This window comes from Lepisosteus oculatus, chromosome 19 (assembly GCF_040954835.1).
Source record: "Lepisosteus oculatus isolate fLepOcu1 chromosome 19, fLepOcu1.hap2, whole genome shotgun sequence".
NCBI classification, from domain to species: Eukaryota; Metazoa; Chordata; class Actinopteri; order Semionotiformes; family Lepisosteidae; genus Lepisosteus; species Lepisosteus oculatus.
Genome location: NC_090714.1, coordinates 74,999 through 94,833, shown reverse-complemented (window position 1 = coordinate 94,833; position 19,835 = coordinate 74,999). Strand labels below are relative to the sequence as shown.

Genomic DNA, 19,835 nt, shown 5'->3' with positions numbered 1-19,835 from the left:
TTTTCTTCTTGAACGTGTGCTTGTCCAAAAAGCTCACAGATCAGAGTAGTGTGGTTGTGTTTTTGTGTTAGTTCTGGTAGTTCTTTTCGGGTGGGCAGCATCCACATTTTTTCAAAACAACCCAATTTACAAATGATAAATTCCAATATACTGTAACAGCGAGGATATTGTCATCTTGCAACAGAGATCTTAACAATTAATTACATCCACAAATATTCGTATAATTGTTTAGTCCCCAAATAAACCTCCTAGATTCTTTCAAGACTAACGTATGAGCTGTACTTTACTTTGTAAAAATACTCTTCACCTAATAGTGTCAGAATTGAGGAGAGACTTACAGCGATCTTTAAAACTTTTAAACATGTAGCCCTTAAACTATATCGAAATACAAAAGGGTCTCTTTCTGTTCATCATAAGTGTCTATAATTTAATTTTCAGCACAGAGTGTATTTGACAAAAAATGCCATCAAACAAAAAGTGATTTGCAGCTCACAGTGCAGTTCTTGCAAGCTCACAGGTGTATTTAAAACGTATGCGCATGTAGACTGTCAGCTATATTGAATTAACAGGAACTCTGGAGTATCGGCATGTCATGCGGTTGAGTTGATCTGGGAGAAGGACCTGGCTGAACATCTGGGGCCTGAACAGTGGAATAGGGTCTGGAAAGACGTACACAGTGTATTTCCGTACATCGTGAACTTTATTTAATATTCTGCACAGAGTGTCTCTGATGTGCGGGAAACTGTCCAATGCAGCCGTCTGTATCGGACTCGTGCTGGCGTTGTAAAGTGGGAAGCTGGCTGTTTTCATGTAGGATTTGGAAAGGCTTCCGGTTAGTGCAATATCGGTATTAAAAACTCTTGCACGTTTAAATGCAGTGGTCGCCTCTTAGGATCCCAAGAGCTCCTGATCTCTTAACTAGTTTCCAGGAAAAGAAAATCAAGAAAAGATCATAATTACTTGGATTTGTGCAAAAAGTGGAAAAATATAAGAAGAAGGAATATGAGATAAATAAAACTTTGTCAGGCTGATGAACTGCTTTTCTTAGGTCGTTACAGTGTGAAATATCTCCTGGCACAGCCGGACTTTATTACTTTCTCATTTGTAATACACATATAGAATCCTAAACTGTTGATTTCCTCCCTTCCTCTGTTGGCCTGTGCTGTTGACGCAGGGACTGGTCTCATACTAATGCTACATTAGTTTCTCTCCCATTGCAGAGTCCCTCTCTCACTGTCTAGTCTTCATCTTGACTGACTGGACCTCCCCTGCCCTCTCTCTGCACTGCTCTGACTCTCCTTTATCACCCCAGCTCTGCCTTTTACGCACAGTATTAAGGTTTGCTTTTCAGTGTTAAAGTAGAACATCTGTCTGGCTCATGTCCTCCACGTCTCCAGGTCAGCTCTGCACAGTTTCTCCGGTTTCCTACAGCAGCTTCTCTCAATGACACAATGTGCCTGAATGATCCAGCACCTCAGTGTGTTTTCTGCTCCCTTTGAAATGGTAATCCCAGCCAGCGCTGGAGAGACATGAGATAGGGATCCTTGTGAAGTGTGGTATTAGAATAAGAAACCTAATTCACATTTACAACAGAAATTTCTGATGCGCAATAAGAAAAACGTGTATTCCACTATCAACTCAAATGTGTCCGGAAAACCCTCCCTGAATCTCGCCAGCTCCACTGTTCCCGTATTCAATGTCATGATTCCTTCTCTCCCTGTCGGCTAAGGGCAACCCGGAGTGGAAAAGCCTTCCACTGGATCCGGACTGTGAGCAGGTTTTGTCCAATCGGCGCTGAGATTTCAGCAGGAGGCGGGAGACATGCGGCTTTGCCAAAAAAAAGAAGCATAAATGAATGGACTATCTTTTATCTTGGAGGAAAAAAAGGAATAAAAAATTCTTAGTTTTTTTTTAAATATATGGCACGATTAGAGCTGGTCTTTGGCATCTTTTTATTTCCGGTGTTTGGGTTCTCTGAAAATTCTGTACCTCAGAAATGTTTTAAAAATACTCTATAGATATATATATATATCTAGACGATAACTGTGACTATAACTGTGGTTTATAAACATTCAGGACTTTTTTTTACAAACTTATATAAAAAAAGAGACTAATTTAGTTTTAAAGGAATACATTTGTTACATTTTAATCCCCTTGAAAGGAAGATGAAAATATCGTTTGTATTTTTAAAAATTATTATACTTGCGCAACATAATTATTAACGGAATGGTGTCCAGGAGACCATGTTTGAACAGTTTCAAACAGATGTAAAGACGTACTGTGTCTAGTTGTAAGAACGTTGAAGCATGGATGGACCCTATCTGCATTTACCTTGTTTAATCTTTTTTTCCATAACCTGTACATGTATTATTGCATGTATCCCTGACAATACGATTGCTGCGTTATGTTTTCTTGTAGTTTTTGATCTCATAAAAAATACAAAAGACGCGAGTCGATGACGTCAAAATGTTATCGCCAACAGGGCTTATGGGTAATGTAGTCTCTAGTTCACTGGGCTGCCCTGCCCCCGTGTTTCGCTGATTTGATTGAACGTTAGAATGAATTATATTAATACAATTTCAGCGTATTTATCGTCTCTTGTATTTCTATCTCTCTCTTCTGTGTTCCCTTGTGTGTATGTTTTCTTTTATTCACGTGTCTGCAGCGCTGGTTTATCGACTCGGCACATAAAGCAAACCCACTGTCCTCGTGTTTCTTTTAGCTCCAGTCTTGTTTGCAAACTTTTCTCCTGTGTTTATTTTACTTTGTCAATAAAACGTGGTTGCCGTGTCAACGGAGCTGTAAAAGTTGTTGAAACGGCGAGTCTCCGGTCGCGTCATGATCTGCATGTGGAGGTGAAAAGGTGAGAGACGCGGCGCAGCGGGTGGCAGCGCTGGGACCCTGGGCCTGTTTCTCTCTGGGAGCAACAGGAGGTGTGTGCGTGACTGCTCAGCTGCAGCAGGAGTCCAAGTGTGCACAGATTTCTTGTTGGGGTTTGTTGTTTGAAGTTTCTGTTTGTACGGAGGAAGCGGTTGTGCCATCGCGTGGTCCGAGTTATAGCACGGGACGAGAGCTCCCGAAGAGCGCCTGCCTCCTGCCCGATTCGACGGCTAAAATCATCACAGAACGAGAGGAGCCAACAGGAATGCAAGTCTCTTCCGGTGAGGAGCCTCCGACACAGCCCCCAGTACTGGGTGTGCAGAAAGAATCCTGTTCTACAGTTTTGGTGTGAAATGGCCTCCAGTTCTTGTAACATGATGAGTTTCTCTGGACTGCAGTCCCAGTGCACTCCGCTTTGGATATGCGGTGGTGTTTTCTACAATGGAAAACCCTTTGTACAGAATGGAAATGGCAGTCTGCATGTTTTAATAATCTAATGTGATCGTGTACTACAGCTTAAACACTGAGCCAGGTGACGTTTGATTCTAAAAGATTTCTCTGTCATTTCAGCGGCGCCTTGTCTGCGGCAGCCCGGCAGCTCCTGCTCCCCTCCGGCCGAGACTCTTCCCTCTCCAGAGGTGGGTTAGTGTTCTCAGCTCATCTTCTCTCACACAGCTGCGGGGCAGAAACGCTACTTCCACTGGGCAGAGACCAGACGGGCAGTGGGAAGGGCAGCCCTGTGTTTGGGGATCAGGGCTGTCCCTGCTGAGGGATGCTTTCAGAGCCAAAGCAACTGGCGGGGTTATGAACTTTGTGATCCAAATAAGACATAGAAAGACAGAGAATGAGAAAGAAATAGTGTTGCATGCATCTAATCAAAATAGACTCTTTCAGACAAAACAAATATTGAACAAAAACTTAGTTGCAACTCACACTGCACTACACTTTCTTCTAGGCTGACATGACCGATAGTTTGTACTGTCTTCCTTTCAGTCTGCGGGGTGTGCATCTTTTTCCTCAGCTTCCTGCAGAAGGAATCAGATTCTCCTGCCCTGGTTTCACTCCTTTATATCTCACAAGCTTCTGCAGCTCCTGGAGGCTGACGACATTTTTGCTGTTTCTGAAAAATTGCTGACTGGCTCATCAGCACAATTGCTGATTCAAAATCTTTTACTCACATGTTGCCTTAGCCTCTGTATCACAGAGATGTGTGCTTTTCTGGGTTGGATAGATCGATAGTGTGCTCTTGCTCAGTTGCTCTGCTCAATGCGTGGTCTTTTAACTCCGGCTGGGTACGAGCACCTCACTCTCCACACGGCTTTCCAAGGCTCTGTCATCGTGTGTGAGGATATTGTGTAGCTCGTGAAACAGTTCCCCCATTTGAGCCCTGGATTTACTGGGTACTTGAATACCTGAATCTTGCCGTCAGTCCTGATCACCTTGTTTTTGTTCTGCAAGGACAAGGCACCTCCCCAGCACTGAACACAGACTGATACTGGCGGGTTGATTGTGTTGTGGGAAAATGGGCTGTGGTGTGAGTTTGTGTCTGTGTGCCCTGTGGGGGAGAGGTGTCCCCTGCAGCGTGAACAAACATGCAGACTCCACACAGACAGCACCCCTGGAATCAACCCCGGGGCCCGGTGCTATGAGGCAGCGATGCTAAGCACTGTGCCGCGGTGTTGCCCCCTTTGAAAATGTCTGACTTCTGTTTAATTTGAGGTCACAAGCTTATAAATGGTCTCACAACGTTTGTCTCATCTCAGGTTTCTCTGACCAGTCCCAAGGACCTGTAGTCACTGACAGCTTCTGCAGTCTGACGGTTCATTTCAGTAGGCTGGAGGGATGGCGCAATTATCCTCAAATCAGTGAGTATTGTTTTGCTCTTGTAACATGAAACATCAAAGAGAAGTCAACAGACCATTCCGAGAAACTGTTCAGAATGGCCCGTGGTGATTTTCTGGGTCCTTTAGTAAGCTGACCGGGACTGTGTCATCGACACACTTTGTGAGAAGTCAGTCTATGTGTTTGCTCTTGTAATCATTCGTGAACAAAGTGTGTAAGAGAGGGAGAAGATTCAGCCCTGGGGTGATCCAGTTTTCTATTTAACAACCTCAAACTGCAGGAGAGAAATGCTTCATTTCTAAGATGGAAATATTATCAGAAGGTATAATTAGCCATTTGTGTATATCATGTCCAAAAATATGTTTTCTACATAAAAAGAATTTAGTAGAGACATTTGCTTAATAAGGCAGTAGAATAAATGTTGTGATGCTGGTGTGATGGTGCTCTCCAAAAAACTGATACAAATGGACAGAGAGACAAAGTGAGAAAGAAAATGTATACATAACAGACATATATGCTGAATACAATACAGTGCTACAAAGCACAGTACCCTAGAGTGAAGATGGAAATCATTCATTCTAGTGCAGAAGAAGTGAATCTGCTCGCAATGGTTTTCCTGTACAAATGGAAAACGTTGTGAATTCTACATAATTCACAGGAAACAAAATAAACAACTCATTCACTCACCTGCTGTCCGTGGGCGTCTCTGCTCAAATTTGATTTTTTTTCACCGTGACCCAGAGCTCAGTAATCATTTCGCTACTGAAGATCATTCAGTTTTTAATGCTTTTAATTTTAACATCCTACCTGTTAATATTTCCTCTTAGATGAGAATATTCTCTTCGGCGTGTCTTTACAACTCTTCTCTTATTGCTCCTCTTGTCGGTAACCCGGTGTGAAAGCTCTCTCTGTCGGAATCAGTGTCTTACCTCTCCGTCTTGTGTTTCAGGTCTCCTCTGGCTGCCGACCTTGCCTTCGGGACAGAACACATCCCGCACTGACCACACTGCTGGGTTTACTGTACGTGACAATAAAGAGCTTGAGCAACACATCTAATGTGATCTCTGTACGCTTCCCGAGGAGCAGAGATGATAAGGTCTGTGTCCGTTCCCGAGTCTTTGCGAGAGGCCTGTTTAGTCCCTCACTGAAATGATTTTAGATGCCTGTGAGTCGTGCCCACTGACAAATGAAATAGTGCAGCATAATGAGACTTCAAGCAAAGATCTCATTAGCCCCTTCTGTGCATCGGTGTCTCGCAAGAGATCTTCCATCTCTTAGAAAGTTTCACAGCTTCGACCTCTAGGTTAGAAATGACACCAATTGCACGTGGGTCCAGCAACGTTCTATATAGTGCACATCCCCATCGGGTGAAAAACAAAAATCCCCAGTGGGAGTCCAGTCTTTCCCTGCTACGCAAATTGCTTTTCGTTAGGTGAGGTTATTGGAGAATGTTGTACAGTTTCTTAATGCAATAGGGCGAGTAAGACTGTAGTGCCCCCCGTGTTGGCCGATCAGTGGAACGAAACTGAAAAAAGCTCCTTGAAACTGTGATTCATACACTTAGACACTGGCACAGCTTGGTGCTCACCTGCTGTCCGTGGGTGTCTCTGCTGAAATTTGATTTTTTTTTTTCAGGAGCACTGTGACCCAGAGCTCAATAATCACTTAACTACTGAAGATCATTCAGTTTTTAATGCTTTTCATTTTAACACCCTACTTGTTAGAATTTCCTCTTAGATGAGAATACTCTGGTACTTTTCCAACATGGGTCTTAGTTGAGTGAGCTTTATTAGAATAATTGAACAATACTTTCACCTGCACATAACACTCAGAGATTTTTCAAGGGTTAAATATGGGAGCTACGTTTCTTACATGTATCCTTTTGTAAGTTGATTCACAAAGCTTTCACCGCCTCCACTCCAGTGAATCACTTTGTTTAGCAAGTGATCAGGTGGAACAGTTTAATTTCTTCCTGCAAATAATGCCTTTTCCTTTTTCATCCCATTCAAGTCTCCGTCCTAGTTAAAGTCATTGTGATGTAGAACGGCAGTGGTCCAGTTGAAAGGTTCAAGGTTTCGCTGTGTTTTAGAGTGCAGATAAAGAAGATAATAGGAGAGGAAACTGGAAAAGCCGTGACTCTGTCATTCCATTCAATTCAATTTATTTTCATATAGCGCCTTTCACAACAAGGTTGCCCCAAGGTGCTTAACAGTGCAAGTAAATATACATTTTGTGAATACAGAACTGAAGGCAATGGAGGAAAGGAACCAAAGGCTCCTCAGTAAGGAGAATAAAATCCTCTAGGGGTCCAAGGTCAACTGGCTGCCCAACCCCTTTGGGCATGCTAACATTATATCATTAAAAAAATAGAAATAAATGAATGCAGGTATTAATCAATCCATCCATCACGTCGTCTGTATGTCAGTACCCCATGCAGGTCTCTGCAGACCAGCAGAATCCTCCTAAACGATAGCTGTATCCACGATGCCCCTCTTGGATCCATGGCACTGATGCAGCATTCAACTCACATGGTGCCCAGCCCATGACGGACAGGCCTCTGAAACCATGCTGTGTACAGTATTTCTCCTCTGCAGCATCCCTGCGAGGCAGGACAGGTGCCTGACCTCTGAGTGCCTTGTAAGTAAGAAGAAGGATTTTGAAGTGCGCCCCGTACATGATAGGAAGCCAATGAAGAGAGATAAGTATGGGGGTTATGTGGTCATACCTGTTGCTCCAAGTAACAATTCTAGCTGCTGCATTCTGTAAGTATTCAAACTCTTTGCTGTGACAAATCTAACATACTTTAGGCAGACAAAATGACCTTAAAAAGCCACATGATTTTTGAGTAGTCTGTCTGTGTGTAGTAACAGTGGTTCACATTATTTCAGAACGTATACTCCCGTCTCTGTAACTTTCCTCAGTCAGCTAATGAACGTTCTGTATTTACACCACGAATGCACTACGTTGTCTCGCGCGCGGTCACACTGGCCGTCCACAGGCACGGGCAGGAGCAGGAAAGACGAGGCCGCTCTGTAGTGCCCCTGTGGCTCTCCAGCAGAGGGGAGCACTTTGCTCAACAGCCCTGAGCCGAAGGACCCAGTAATAAAGCTGAAAATCTGGCAAGTGCCCCAGTCTCCCTGGGGCGCTGGAGAATATTTCATCTGATGCGGAGGTTCCTGTAACTCAACACAAAATTGAACACGGCGAGTTATGAGTTTGTGAAGAAGTGACAGCGGTACAATGTCAAACAGGAAGTTAATCTGCAGGAAAGAATGAACTGAATCTCGTGATATTCAAGCACGCAGTGTGACATCCACTGTCTATTCAAATCTACTCTGCAAGTCTTACAATACTTTTTCATATACCGTCTCCTGGTTATTGTTTTGTGAGTGCTTGAACTGTTTCTCAGCAGAAATAAGACCGATAACTCACTGCTTCAGGATGCACACTATGGTCGATGAAACCTGTGGTGTTAGCAAGCGAAGAGAGATGGATCCTTCTAAAACACAGAGGCCATCGGGAGGGCAGAAACACTCTGCAACAGGTAGGAGCTGTGGAGCCGTGATTCCCCCGAGCCAGAGCCCTCGTCCTCCCTCGACAGCGAACTGAGCTCCAGCGACTGGAGCAGCTACCTGCCGCCGTGGGACCTCCTGCAGATTGGGAACGGGTAAGGCAATTCGACACGAGCCCACTCCTCTTCCCACTGCCTACGCTCCTATAACAAATAGTTTCAGGGTGTTCAAGTAGGGGATAAAGAGATTACAGGTGTTCCCAATTGGCTGAGGATACAACTGTCTCTCTGAGAAAGCACAGAGAGGTGGACAAAGCAATTAAATGCGTTTACAAGTCATTTCCTCTGTATCTGGTCTTTCTTTACATATCAGAAAAGTGAACTGGTGGCTGTTGGAAAGTGTCTGCTCCATACGTAATATACATGTAAAAGATGTGATTAAATATCTTGGTATTAAGATTTTCAAAAATCCAAAAAGAGATGTGATTTGATGTTCTTTACCACTGTAAAATAAAAAAAAAAATATTCATGGTTGTTATTTGTCAAACACAGGCAGAAGGAGGCCTAAATGCTACAGGGTTTAGAGCATCTAATACTGATACCGACAGAGTATTATTTACAAAATTAAGCAAAGTAGGTGGTGTATGTTTCCCCTAATTTAATCATTCAGGAACTAGCGGCTAGAGAAAAAATAAACCCGTGCTTTGAAAACTGGGTTTAAAATAGTATAAGCGGGGTCAACAAATTAACTGGTGCGGATGATGAAATGTAGAATCAAGAAGATTTTATGAATAGATATAATGTTTGTGATAAGTCTGATAACAATCCGTCGTAACCAGAGCTACTCCTAGAGAGGTATTGATGCTTTTAAGAAACTAACAGTAGCCCATCAGAAACTATGGAAGAATTTACAACCTTTATTAGACTACAAGGAAAACAATTTAGTTCTACTTGTACTAATAAATACTTAAGATCCCTCTTGCAATCTCACAATATCTTGTCAAACTATTTTGGAGCACCTCTTTGGGGAAACTGAGTGGAATAAAACATGACTATTGTCAAACACATTTTGTATGAATAATAAGGTTAAGGCGTCATTACAAAATTGTACATTGAATCGACCCGGTAAAGATACATAGTGTGCAAAGATTTAAAAGTAATATAGATGATAATTGTCTTTTTCAAAGCAGCCCAGAAACCTTACGTTTGTTTTTGTTTTGTCCTGTTATTAAAACACTGAATTGATCGGCACAATTGTGTAAAGAAGGTTTCTTATTCTGACATTTATTGGTGAGAAATAGATGTTATTTTACTGCTCAATACTGCTGAACCGAATATAACATATAATTTATCACTGACTAAATCAGTATACTTGCTCGTTATTATATGTGCAAATAGCCTAAAGATAAGAAATAATCGAACATTTAATAATTAGACCATATGTCGTAGTAGCAGAGTGTACTTCTCGCCTAATTGATGTGGTCGAGCAACACCACAGTCGCCTTACAATACGTCCGTTCTGTTGCTCTGACTTTCAGATTCGGCAGTGGAATGGATTCCAGGGAAACCCGTTCTCGTTTGATTATCCGTGTGAACTCTCGCCCAATATAACAGCAGTAAAATAACATCTATTTCGCACCAATAACTGTCAGAATGCACTGAAATGATCGTTACTATTTCTTCATGACGATCTCGTTATCGAAGCCTTTTCTTTTCTTGGTAGAAGTAAGGCGCTTCCAAATGGAAAGAAGTCCCATCTGAAACACATGAGGGCACGTCTCCAAACTATTTCTAAATGTCCCAACATGAAAGCTGTGCTTACCTAGTCTGTATTTACCTGTATAATGTACCCCGGTGATCTGTAATGTACTCTTGTGTGCATTGAATAGCATTTTTACTATTGCAATATAAATGTTAAAGAAGAGAAAACACAATAAGGTCGAATTAATCAACAACGCGAGGCGACTCGCCAGTAAAGTAACTCTCCGGCGACGTCTGGAGTTCAATAACTCTCGGCCCTGCAATACGGTTTTCCGGGAGTCCGCAGTGCTTGACGAGCAGAGAGCGGAACCATAGCATCCTGGGCCGCGGCTCCACACCGATCTCAGCGACGGACCGGCTGTCGCGGAAATCACGCATCAGATCCGGATCCGTCGCGGTTAAGTGACGTCATAAGAGTGACGCGCGGCGTGTCCAATCACCACCAATGGCTGGAAAAAGGCGGGACTTCTTTTTAGTTAGGTGAGTGACACCACTCGTAGCCAATCACCGAGGACTTCCGTGTTCTTACACGGAAATACCGCCCCCACCTTGAGTGACTCGGCTCATAACCAATCAGCGCCGAGTTTCGGCAGGAGGCGGGATGGATACGGCTCTCGTCCAATCAGAATTTCTATTCCGGGACTGTACTGAATTACGGCAGGCGGTGACACTTCCGAGAAATGGCCACTGAGTGGCGACAGAGATACACGAGTCTATGGCGGTGAGTCTCAACGCGCTGTCGAAGACTTCTTGTGCAGATATTGAATTTTTTTTTCAGAAGTGTAAATATTTTATACTATCTATGTACCCCTGATGACATTATTGATTTGCTATATATACTCTTGTTTTGTATCGTATCTATTTTTATTGCTACAAGAGTTCAAAAAGAACTGCACTTTCGACAGAGATACACGAGTCTATGGCGGCGAATCTTGAAGCGCCTCCTTACAGATCCTCGTTGTGTAGAGATTGAAAATCAAAACAGATGGTAACTGTGACTTTTGTGACAGCAACTCTGAAAGCTAATGTAAAGAAGGAAACTAATATTGACATTACTTTTAAAGAAGTAACATCATGCAACATTTAAATCCATTGAAAGTAATATGAATATGTCGTTTGTATTTAAAAAAATATGATACTTCCACGATATAATAACTAACGAAATGCTGTGGGAGGAGACCCATGTTTAAACACTTTAAAACGGATGTAAATGCGTTTGTACAGACAATTTCAAACATGTACGGACCTTATCTGCTTTTGTTTACTATTAAACAAGATTACTTGTTTAATCTTTTTGCATAACATGTACATGTATTATCGTATGTACCCCTGACTATACTCTATGTTATATGTATTCTTGTTTTTATGGCATGTATTGTTGTTCTAATTAAAAAGAAAAAAGACGCGAATCGATGACGTCAAAAGGAAGTCGCCCACAGGGCTTGTGGGAGATGTAGTCTCTCTAGTGCTCTATAGCGCACTACAGAACACGTGCGCTGCCCACGCGTTCCGCAGATTTGATTGAGCATCAGAATTAATTATACGATTTCAGCGTATTAATCGTGTCGCGGATTTCTATGTCTCTCTTACAAGACGGACTCGGCAGGAACTGTTTCTTGCTCTCCGGAGTGAAGCTGCTCTGGGAAGAGACGAGCAAATCTTCAGACTCTTTGTAAATGAGACATCATGACAGCTGCGCCGACCTGTTTGTGTAAAGAGCAGGAGTATTGTGTCCCCCTGATTGTGTTATGTGTACTCTAGTGTGTATTTTTCTTTCTGTTTTCTGTTCTGTGTATTTCACAAGCCTGTGTCTGCAGCGCTCATCCTGCCTGCATGTTTGCAAACTTTCCTCCTGTGTTTATTTTACTTTGTTAAATAAAACGTGGTTGCCGGGGAAACGGTGCTGCAGAAGTTGTTGCGATCTGACCTCCAGCAGATAAACAGACGGCTTTTTTAATCTAATCAGCGAGCAAAGCAGAAACGTTAGTCTAGAAAGCGCCAGCTGGAGTATTTTGTGGACATTATGCGGAAGAAAAGGAAGAAACGGTGACTCGCAGGCTGTGGGACAGGACTATCAGGGACACATCAGCGCTGGAAACCAGACTCAAACCGCTGGGCTCACTGGACCATGAGCGAGTCCTGCTGGGTGTGTTACTGCAGGAGTGAGGAGTCTCCAGTCTCCGGTCTCCGGTCGAGACCTGCATGTCTCCTGCATGTGGAGGTGAGAGACGGCGGCGCAGTGGGTTCCAGCACTGAGACCCTGGATTTAATTCCTGGGGTGCTGTCTGTGTGGAGTTTGCATTCTCTGCCCCTGTTCTCGTGGGTCCGGTTTCCGGGGGTGCTGTGTGTGTGGAGTTTGCATGCTCTGCCCCTGTTCTTGTGGGTCCGGTTTCCTGGGGGTGCTGTGTGTGTGGAGTTTGCATGCTCTGCTTATGTTCACGTGGGTCTGGTTTCCTTGGGTGCTGTGTGTGGAGTTTGCATGCTCTGCTTATGTTCTCGTGGGTCTGGTTTCCTTGGGTGCTGTGAGTGTGTGGAGTTTGCATGCTCTGCTTATGTTCTCGTGGGTCCGGATTTCTGGGGTGCTGACTATAGCAATGACCTCCTTCCTCTACAGATTTTTTTTTTATTCCGGTGGGATCATCTGCAGACTTGATTCATTTCACAGAGTCAGCAGTAGATACACAGTTGTGAGCATAGGAGGAGTACAGAAGAGGTGACAGCAGTGCTGGGGTCCCCGGTATCTCTTCCACTGAGGACCCTCTGGCACAACCAGAGGTGTGAAATTGCCTCCATTGTTTGTAAACTTACAGGTTTCTCTGGACTGCAGCCCCCTTGCGCTTCGCTTTGGATATGCTGTGCTGTTCTCTACAACAGAAGACCCTTTGTTTGGAAGGAATGGGAAGCTAAAAGCAGAGTCACAGTCTCTGATACATCTAATCAAAACAGTAAGTTCTTAAAAACAACTCAAAACATTGTCATCAAATAAAAATGAATTTGCAAGTCAAGGTGCACCACTAAACCCCCCCCAGGAAAACAAAATCCCCACCTGATCGCACTTGATCGTATCCGTCAACCTGAGTGACAAATTCATTGTGGATTACTACATGCGTGTGATCACCAACTGCTCTGGGATCAAAGACTATTTCGTTTGTTTTTTTAACATTGAGAATTAGGCTATTGTTGTCATGCCATTGCACAAACCTTTGGACTTCTGACATGTATACAGATAAGCTGCTACCTCTATGCATTAACTGGCGATGCTGTTCAGGACAGCTGTATTGTCTGAGAATGTGAAAATGAAGATGCTTTGACTACTGCTTGTACAATCATTTGTATAAAGTGTGAACAGCACTGGAGAGCTCACACAGCCCTGAGGGGCACCTGTGCTCATAGATCGTGACGTGGAAAGAGTTTTGTTGAGCCTGACATACTGTGTACGATTTGTTAAAAATGAATGGTACCATCGCATAATGTTATGGTTAACAGAGTTAGTGTGTGTTGCGTGTATTGTCTGTTTAGGATTCTGTGGCATTCCAGTTGGGAGGATGTTTTTACAGAACTCTGTGCGTGGAGTATCTACAGGCTGTTTGTCCCATTTAGTGTCATCTTGCTCAGTGAAGGGATCCCACACTTCCCTGCTGCATAGGGCAAAGGGTTTGATTGCACTTTTAATATTCAGAGCCCATTGTATTGGGGGATTGATGTTGTAGAGCCTCCTTTTACTGGCATGGAAAGCCCCGTGTGCCTGGTCCTTCAGTGACTTCACTGTCAGGAAAACCCCCAGATGAACTGATTGTCAGTCAGAGGTATGTGTAGCTGGTTGTGTTTCAAAGTGTTGTTCTTCAGTTGAGTCAAGTGTTGTCGACTGTGTCTTGGCCACAGGCCTTTCGTGGTCTGAGGGCCTGGAGTTTGTCTAGTGGCTCCTGCTCAGTGACTGGGGAGTCTAAGGGGTTGGGTGGTCTCTTATAGCCAATTGGAATATTTTCCGGTTTTCATATATGTTGTTCTGGTCTAATGCTTCTGTGTCTGGGATCTGTCGGTAGACATTTTCACAGTATGTTTTCCAGACTGATCCATTCTGGAGGCTGGTTTTCATTCATTTCAATGATTCCATTGTTCCTAGAAATAGTTTTGATTTATGGACTCCTATAGATTACATTATATAGGATATATAGAATTTATGCATTGAAAGTATCCTCCAATGTCTGAGAGTTGTCTGTTTGCGTTTGTGCTTTTCTTCTTGAACGTGTGCTTGTCCAAAAAGCTCACAGATCAGAGTAGTGTGGTTGTGTTTTTGTGTTAGTTCTGGTAGTTCTTTTCGGGTGGGCAGCATCCACATTTTTTCCAAACAACCCAATTTACAAATGATAAATTCCAATATACTGTAACAGCGAGGATATTGTCATCTTGCAACAGAGATCTTAACAATTAATTACATCCACAAATATTCGTATAATTGTTTAGTCCCCAAATAACGCTCCTAGATTCTTTCAAGACTAACATGTATGAGCTGTGCTTTACTTTGTAAAAATACTCTTCACCTAATAGTGTCAGAATTGAGGAGAGACTTACAGCGATCTTTAAAACTTTTAAACATGTAGCCCTTAAACTATATCGAAATACAAAAGGGTCTCTTTCCGTTCATCATAAGTGTCTATAATTTAATTTTCAGCACAGAGTGTATTTGACAAAAAATGCCATCAAAAAAAAGTGATTTGCAGCTCACAGTGCAGTTCTTGCAAGCTCACAGGTGTATTTAAAACGTATGCGCATGTAGACTGTCAGCTATATTGAATTAACAGGAACTCTGGAGTATCGGCATGTCATGCGGTTGAGTTGATCTGGGAGAAGGACCTGGCTGAACATCTGGGGCCTGAACAGTGGAATAGGGTCTGGAAAGACGTACACAGTGTATTTCCGTACATCGTGAACTTTATTTAATATTCTGCACAGAGTGTATCTGATGTGCGGGAAACTGTCCAATGCAGCCGTCTGTATCGGACTCGTGCTGGCGTTGTAAAGTGGGAAGCTGGCTGTTTTCATGTAGGATTTGGAAAGGCTTCCGGTTAGTGCAATATCGGTTTATGGTATTAAAAACTCTTTCACGTTTAAATGCAGTGGTCGCCTCTTAGGATCCCAAGAGCTCCTGATCTCTTAACTAGTTTCCAGGAAAAGAAAATCAAGAAAAGATCATAATTACTTGGATTTGTGCAAAAAGTGGAAAAATATAAGAAGAAGGAATATGAGATAAATAAAACTTTGTCAGGCTGATGAACTGCTTTTCTTAGGTCGTTACAGTGTGAAATATCTCCTGGCACAGCCGGACTTTATTACTTTCTCATTTGTAATACACATATAGAATCCTAAACTGTTGATTTCCTCCCTTCCTCTGTTGGCCTGTGCTGTTGACGCATGGACTGGTCTCATACTAATGCTACATTAGTTTTTCTCCCATTGCAGAGTCCCTCTCTCACTGTCTAGTCTTCATCTTGACTGACTGGACCTCCCCTGCCCTCTCTCTGCACTGCTCTGACTCTCCTTTATCACCCCAGCTCTGCCTTTTACACACAGTATTAAGGTTTGCTTTTCAGTGTTAAAGTAGAACATCTGTCTGGCTCATGTCCTCCACGTCTCCAGGTCAGCTCTGCACAGTTTCTCCGGTTTCCTACAGCAGCTTCTCTCAATGACACAATGTGCCTGAATGATCCAGCACCTCAGTGTGTTTTCTGCTCCCTTTGGCTGCCTGCTTGTGTCCCATCTGAAATGGAACAGTGATGCCCCTTTCAAGATGGACAGCCAGGTCTTTGTAGCCTCAGTCCTGCAAAACTACAGTAAGTAGAACAACACAGGGGCAGGGCTGGTCTCTGAGGAATAACCTTTAAGTGATTTCACAGTGGCACAAGCTGACAATCTTGCTTGAACAGAAAAAAATTAATCTGTCTTTCTGGGTGGTGCAGACCTGTTTCTTAGTGCTGGCCCACTGAAATGGTAATCCCAGCCAGCGCTGGAGAGACATGAGATAGGGATCCTTGTGAAGTGTGGTATTAGAATAAGAAACCTAATTCACATTTACAACAGAAATTCCTGATGCGCAATAAGAAAAACGTGTATTCCACTATCAACTCAAATGTGTCCGGAAAACCCTCCCTGAATCTCGCCAGCTCCACTGTTCCCGTATTGAATGTCATGATTCCTTCTCTCCCTTTCGCTGGAGAGACCCATCCTTGACCAGCTGGGATTGTTTGGGATACAAGAACATGACATTATTCTCTTATTCCATAAACATTGTTGTCCAAAGCTGTCATTTTCAAACCAAACCCCATTATATATCAGTAGAACTTTTTTTTGCATACGATTGAAATGGACTCGGCGCACAAGAGTTCAGTGCCAGAGACAGCACCCGGACTGTGTGGAGAAACAGTTGGATTTGCACAGAGAGATGTGTATCTTCTGCAGCTGGTGTAGGCTCTAAATGTCAAGTCCTGTCTGACCGCGTCGTGACCACGAGCTCAGATGGCGACAATATCGGTGCACCTTGCAGTGGTGCGTACTTTGGCTGAGCTAAAACATGTTTTATCTTGGACAACTTTACAACAGAAACAAAAGAAACTGAAAACCCTCTTATTTAACTACATTATAAGTATACCAAAAGCGTGAGCAACTGAAGGAAAACATGAATTCTACATAGTTCACAGGAAACAAAATAAGTAACTGCAGCGATGATAATTCACTCACCTGCTGTCTGTGGGCATCCCTGCTCATCTTTGATTTTTTTTCAAAGGCACTCTGTGACCCAGAGCTCGGTAGTCAGTTCACTAGCGAAGATAATTCAGTTTTTAATGCTTTTCATTTTAACATCCTACCTGTTAATATTTCTTCTTAGATGAGAATATTCTCATTGCGTGTCTCTTATTCACTGCTCTTGTCAGTAACCCAGTGTGAAAGCTCTCTCTGTCGAAATCAATGTTTTACCTCTCCGTCTTGTGTTTCAGGTCTCCTCTGGCTGCTGACCCTGCCGTCGGGACAGAACACATCCCGCACTGACCACACTGCTGGGTTTACTGTACGTGACAATAAGCTTGAGCAACACATCTAATGTGATCTCTGTACGCTTCCCAAGGAGCAGAGATGATAAGGTCTGTGTCCGTTCCCGAGTCTTTGCGAGAGGCCTGTTTAGTCCCTCACTGAAATGATTTTAGGTGCTTGTGAGTCGTGCCCACTGACAAATGAAATAGTGCAGCACAATGAGACTTCAGGCAAAGATTTCATTACCCCCTTCTGTGAATCGGTGTCTCGCGAGAGATCTTCCATCTCTTTGAAAGTTGCACAGCTTTGACTTCTAGGTTAGAAATGACACCAAATGCACATAAGTCCAGCAACGTTCTACGTAGCGCACATCATAATCAGAATGACAAACAAACATCCACAGTGGGTGTCATGCATTTCCCTTCCAATTGAATTTCTTTCCGTTAGGTGAGGTCGCAAGTTCTTATTGGAGAATGTCGGATACTTTCGTAAAGCAATAGGGCGAGTAGGACATCTGAAGTGCCCCGTGTTGGCCGATCACTGGAATGAAACTGATAAAAGCTCCTTGAAACTGTGATTCATACACTTGTACACTGGGTAAGCTGGGTGCTCATATAGCGAAATGGTACTTTTCCCAGATGGGTCTTAATTGAGCGAGCTTTATTAGAATAATTAAACAATACTTTCTCCTCTAAATAACACTCTTTGACTGTTCAAGGGTAAAATGTGGGAGCTACACGTATCCTGTTGTAACTTGTTTCAAAAGGTTTTCACCACCTCGGCTCAAATGAATCACTTTGTTTAGCCAGTGATCACGTGTAACAGTTTCATTTCTCCCTGCAAATAACAACTTTTCCTTTTTATCCCATTCAAATCTTTGTACTGGTTAAATTCATTTTGATGTATAACAACAGTGGTCCAGCTGAAAGGTTTGAAGGTTTCACTGTGTTTTAGAGTGCAGATAAAGAAGTATTCAAACTCTTTGTAGAGGATTGTAGAGTGGTGTGTCTGTGTGCTGTAATAGTGGTTCACATGATTTCAGAACGTTTACTCCCGTCTCTGTAACTTTCCTCAGTCAGCTAGTGAACATTCTGTATTTACACCACGAATGCACTACTTTGTCTCGCGCGCGGTCACACTGGCCGTCCACAAGCACGGGCAGGAGCAGGGAAGACGAGGCCGCTCTGTAGTGTCCCTGTGGCTCTCCAGCAGAGGGGAGCACCTTGCTCAACAGCCCTGAGCCGAAGGACCCAGTAATAAAGCTGAAAATCTGGCAAGTCCACCAGTCTCTCAAGCACACAGTGTGACGTCCACTGTCTATTCAAATCTACTCTGCAAGTCTTACAATACTTTTTCATAAACCATCTCTTGGTGATTGTTTTGTGAGTGCTTGAACTGTTTCTCAGTAGAAATAAGACCGATAACTCACTGCCTCAGGATCCACACTAGCGTCGATGCAACCTGTGGTGTAAGCAAGCGAAGAGAGACGGGTCCTTCTAAAACACAGAGGCCATCAGGAGGGCAGAAACGCTCTGCAACAGGTAGGAGCTGTGGAGCTGCGATTCCCCCGAGCCAGAGCCCTCGTCTGGCGAGCTGAGCTCCCCACAGCTGCAGCAGCTACCTGCCGCCGTGGGACCTCCTGCAGATCGGGAAGGGGTAAGGCAACTCGACACGAGCCCACTCCTCTTCCTACTGCCTACACTCCTATAACAAATAGTTTCAGGGTGTTCAAGTACAGGATAAAGAGATTACAGGTGTTCCCAATTGGCTGAGGAAAGTGTCTGCTCCTTATGTAATATCCATGTAAAAGCTGTGATTACATTTCTTGGTATTAAGAATTTCAAAAATGTGATTTTGTGATTTGTGATTTGATGTTCTCTACCTTTTTAAAATAAAAAAAAACTTTATTCATGGTTGTTATTTGTCAAACACAGACAGAAGGAGGCCTAAATGCTTCAGGTTGTAGAGCATCTAATCCTGATACCGAAAGAAAATTATTTACAAAATTGAGCAGTGTAGGTGGTGTATGTTTCCCCTCATTTAATCTTTCAGGAAGTAGAGGGCATGGAGCTAGGACCCCCCCCACCCCAAACCTGCCAGCTTCCATGAAGTTCTCACGTGGTCTCTTACGGATAAACATACCCCCCATAGATGCATCATCTAGAATAAAGAGAAATTACTTTGAGACATAAACCCATGCTTTGAAAACTGGATTTAAAATAGTGTAATTGGGGTCAAGAAATTAACTGATGTGGATGACGAAATGTAGAATTAAGCAGATTTTGTGAATAGATATAATGTTTGTGTTAAGTCGGATAACAATACCTCGTAACCAAAGCTACCCCTAGAGAGGTATCGATGCTTTTAAGAAACTATGGAAGTATTTACAACCTTTATTAGACTACAAGGAAACAGATTTAGTTACACTTGTACTAATATTTAAGATCCCTCTTGCAATCTCACAATATCTTGTCAAACTATTTTGGAGCACCTCTTTGGGGAAACTAAATGACTGGAATAAAACATGACTATTGTCAAACAAATATTGTATGAATAATAAGGTTAAGGTGGCGTCGTTACAATATTGTACATTGAGTTGACCCGGTAAAGAAACAGTGTGTGCAGAGATTTAAAAGTGATATAGATGATAACGAAGCAGCCCAGAAACCTTATGTTTGTTTTTGTTTTGTTCTGTTGTTAAAACACTCTGAAATGATCTGCAAAATGGTGTAAAGAAGGTTTCTAATTCTGACATTTCCTGTAGACAAACTGATGTTATTTTACTGCTCAATACTGCTGAACCGAATATAAAATA

General features: G+C 42.9%; 2 long non-coding RNA genes across 5 annotated transcripts; one reads left to right on the top strand and one right to left on the bottom strand.

Annotated features, from left to right (window-relative positions):
• Positions 1–6,866: 6,866 nt before the first annotated feature.
• On the bottom strand, positions 6,867–8,194 carry LOC138224243 (uncharacterized). Its single transcript, XR_011182632.1, has 2 exons — positions 8,155–8,194; positions 6,867–7,898 (listed from the first exon to the last, which is right to left on the bottom strand). It is a non-coding gene; the product is annotated as an uncharacterized lncRNA (long non-coding RNA).
• On the top strand, positions 7,892–18,929 carry LOC138224242 (uncharacterized). 4 transcript variants are annotated; one of them, XR_011182628.1, is made up of 4 exons: positions 8,314–8,389; positions 9,957–12,215; positions 12,805–12,939; positions 16,987–18,929. It is a non-coding gene; the product is annotated as an uncharacterized lncRNA (long non-coding RNA). The 4 variants fall into 4 exon arrangements; XR_011182629.1 differs by lacking the exon at positions 9,957–12,215 and having other exon boundaries at positions 7,892–8,389; XR_011182630.1 differs by lacking the exon at positions 12,805–12,939.
• The last annotated feature ends 906 nt before the right edge of the window (positions 18,930–19,835 follow it).